Genomic DNA, 4,449 nt, shown 5'->3' on the forward strand with positions numbered 1-4,449 from the left:
AACATGTGGACATGTGAGAGCATGCGCACTGTTAAGGCCGCAAGATCACTTGGGAAATGTAGTTCCTCATAGTGTCGCGCATGTGCACTGGTAAGGCCGCAAAGTCACTTGGGAAATGTAGTTCAAAGGGGCACCGGAGCGGCACCTGGGCAGCCATGCTGCTGGGGCCGCACAGCGGGGAGCTCAGGGAGCGGCAGGCCGGGCACGCCTGCCCCGCGCCGCCTCCCAAGGGGCAGCCTCGTAGCATCCCTGCCAGGCCCCGGCCCTCTGCGCTCTAGACAGCCTCGATGGGGGAACCCCGGTGCGGGCGAGGGGCGCGGGGCGCGGGCGCGCAAGGGCGGGGAGCGTACCACGTGGGGAACACGGAGCTGGGGCGTGCGCGCCGGGGACGCGGCGGCTCGCAGGCTCGCCTTCCCTTGTGTCCCCATGTCGCCACGTCAAAAAGACCCCGGGCCCGCGCGTGACCACAGAGCAAGCAGCAGCGCCCGGAGAGTCGCGGACCGCGCGACCCCCACTGACTGGCAGATCTGATGTCGGATTTTTGCGCACTCTCCCGGGCCAGCCCGCCCTGCGCACGTTGTAATACAGACACAAAGACAAGACTTCTCACTCATACCACGATACAAATTTCACATGTAACAAGAAAACACATAAACATATATCTTAGCAGCTCTGAGCACCGAGCTGAAAACCCAGGGGAGAGACTGCCTCTACCGCAGTCCAAATCCCTCAGAACCAAATCTGAGCACTCAGCCTGAACCGGCTGAACCCCTGAAACCCAGCTAAACCAGCTGGACACCTGGCATGCCAGTCGCCTCCCCAGCCCCGGTTAAAGAGATCTTGGGGCTGCCTCATAAATAAGACTTTCAACCCAGCCCCGGTTAAAGAGATCTTGGGGCCGCCTCATAAGTAAGACTGTAAGTGCATAACTTTTAAACTTTCTAGAAGAAAATTAGCCCATCTTATCTTCAACCCAGGGGCAAAAACGCTTCGCTCTTACCCCTAATTCTTAGCCCCACGTCTGACGCCATCTGTTGGAATCTAGAGCCAACATGAAAAGAATAAAGAGTTCTTCTGATAATAGGAGTAAGATAAGAAACAGATAAGAAGGGATTGAAGGAGATAAGAAGAGGTAGGCTAGCCAATACTGTACCTTACCCACGTGGGAAAAGTAAAACATTAGACAACACGAGGTCTGGTCACTCAGTCATCTTGAATTTAATGGAATTCCTTTGTTCCCGCAACAGGTAAAATACCTGGGGCAAACCCTTCCCCCAAACTACGTCGGTATAACAGTCCAATCAATAACTTCCTTCTTACTCAATGGAGGTGGAGCTTCTGAATGTAGCCGCTTCCACAGCGCTGCGTTACTGTCCGGGCTTTGGGAGGGAGTCCACATGTGTGTGTGTGTGTGTGTGTGTTTATTTCACTGCAATAATTTTTTGTTCAGTTGCTTTTGAATGTGATTTTATTTTTTTCTTCATTGGGGAAGTGTTATATTGGGCTTTTGCTTGTTTATGTTTTCAGGAAGATGTTAAAATTGAGTAGGAAGAGAGAGAGGGGGAGAGGATCTGGAAGAACTTGGGGAAGGGAAGAATACAATAAAATATGTTTAAATTAAACATTGTGTTAAATAATAAAAGTAATCAAAAAAGATAAACGATAAGAAGAAAATGTACACACAATATAAGGGAAACAGGACACAACATCAAACATATGATGGCAAAGTACACAGAGGAAGAGAAAAGGGGACTAAGGTATAGCTGGAAAAGATACAGTGACACAATGTCTCTAAGTCTCAGATTTAAAGAAATCTTTTCTGTGTTTTACAAAGATCAATAAGCTCAAAGTAGGCTAAGCAAAGAGAGCTTTCAGTCTTTTGATATCATATATTTCAAAGTAAAATCATGGATTGCTAATGACAAAAACTTGAACATACTGAAGGGGGGAAAATGCTTATCATACACATGGAATCTCATTACAATTAACTTCTGAGTTCTTAAGCAGCTGCCATGAAGGCAAGATATGGCATAAGACTGAAAGAAAACCACTGTTAACAAAGAATAATTCAGCCGGGTGGTGGTGGCGCACACCTTTAATCCCAGCACTTAGGAGGCAGAGGCAGGTGGATTTCTGGGTTCAAGGCCAATCTGGTCTACAGAGTGAGTTCCAGGACAGCCAGGGCTACACAGAGAAACCCTGTCTTGAAAAACAAAACAAAACAAAACAAAACAAAACAAAAACAAAGAATAATTCATCCTGCAACATTCCTTTCAAATTAGAATGTACAATAAGAATATTGTAGGAGAAAAGTTTAGAGAATATTTTACTAGCCATCCAGCCTTACGATAAATATACAAAACCTCTATAATAAAAATAACGGATAAGAAAGATAATTTGAAGGACAATTTCATGCTTGTTTGCAATCTGTTTTCTTCATAATTTTATGTATGTATACAAAACATTTTTACCCTATTTACATCCCTACATTATTCTTTCCTGGCCTTTCCCCCTGCCTGTTGAACACCTTTTTCCCCAGACATTTCTCTTCATACTTTCGTGTCTTTTTGTGACTCACTGACTTAAACAGGGCTGCTTGCATGAGGAAGGGTGAGGCCTATTTTCTGGAATCCTGGAAACATACCTGTAGATACACAATGAAGAAAATGACTCCCTCTCCCTTGGCAATCCCCTAACTGTCATGAATTTCACAAGGAGTGATGGAGTCTCATGAGTTCCTCCCTCAGTCAGAAGCACTCTTATTAGCTCTTCTGCCCAGATTCACCCTACCAGGTGAAAACTTCAAACTGGGAAGCAGATACTTATGACAACTTGCTGTCTTGAAATGCCTGGAAGAGACCTTGAACTTCACTGAAGTAGGAGAGGTGGAATATATGAGCACACACTGCCTTCCATAAACACCAGAAAGACTTTTCTGATATTTGATATAAAGGCATACTAGAATAACTCTATCATAATGCAAAGCCAGATAGAATCATGGTTCAGCCTCCAGGTTAATGACACATATTGCCTACTCTCCTTTTAGACCCTTTGTGAATGAATTAAGTCCCATTTGTTAGGCTACTGGTCAAATATTTCTTCTAGGAATGGAATGGTTTTACTAAGCTCATTGTAGAAGGCTGGTAACAGTTCTGAATCTCCCCATCACCTTCATTCAACATGTCACCACACACACACACACACACACACACACACACGCGCACACGCACACGCACACACACACGCACACGCACACGCATGCGCATGCACACACGCACATCAACATACCAGCCTTTGTTTTCCATTTCTTTCTGTTTGAAGCCCATGTCTTTGTGTCACTCTTACCTGTGATACATTACTAATCACTTAAAGGATGAACTTTTGTTTTCATTATTTTCCTTTCTCTATTTATTTCTTGCCTTTGTTTTATAACTTTTTCTTGCCTTCAGAAAGTTTTCATTTTCTACAACTTTTAAAAAATGATTATTTATTTATTTGGTTTTTTTATTTATATTATTCTTTAGTCCTTTTTTACTGTCCAGTCATTATCCCTCTCCTGGTCCTCCCCCAACTATTCCTCATTCCATTCCTCCTCCCTCATCTCCAAGAGGATGTTCCCATCTCCTCGCCTCACCAAACCTCCCCATTCCCTGAGGCCTCAAGTCTCTCTAGGGTTAGGTGCATCTTCTCTCACTGAGGACAGGACAGGCAGTCCTCTGATGTATGTGTCTGGGGCCTCATATCAGCTGGTGTGTGCATCCTGGTTGGTGTCTTAGTGTCTGAGAGATCTGAGGGACCAGGTTAGTTGAGACTGCTGGTCTTTCTGAGGGGTTGTCCTCCTCCTCAGCTTCTTTCAGTCTTTATTTATTTAGTTTTTAAGTGTGTGTGTGCATGTACTTGCTCATGTGTATCTGTGTGTAGGCATGTTCATGAGGATATAGGTGATAGAGGAAGACTTAAGAAATTCTTCTTTCTCCCCCATGTATACCTCATGGGTGAATGTATCCACATATACACATGCAGAACCAGCACACAAATGAATTAATTATTCAAATCTTATAGTTTCAGAATTCAAAGAATGATTTAATTATCAGGAAATCTTCGTTCTTGAGAGTTCATGTTCACACAAGACATTAAGAAGCTTTGGTTTGCTTTTAACTTAAGCAAATATATTTGTTTGACAAAATGTTATTGTGGAGCTGGTAAGAAAATGTGATAGTTATCAAATGTATATTTCAGTAAATGCCAAAGCTAACATTCTTTTATTATAAATAATATTCTGTATAATCTTGTTCCTACTTAGTGGAATCATGAAATGCTTCTTTCAGATTCCCATTTTACTTAAAACATAATTGTTTATAGGGATCAGTGTGTGAATTCTTTTTTTTTTTATTTTAGATATTTTGTTTATTTACATGCGAATTTCTCCATTCCCAGTTTCCCCTCCAA

The sequence above is a fragment of the Mastomys coucha genome, unplaced genomic scaffold (assembly GCF_008632895.1).
Source record: "Mastomys coucha isolate ucsf_1 unplaced genomic scaffold, UCSF_Mcou_1 pScaffold7, whole genome shotgun sequence".
Taxonomy (NCBI): domain Eukaryota; kingdom Metazoa; phylum Chordata; class Mammalia; order Rodentia; family Muridae; genus Mastomys; species Mastomys coucha.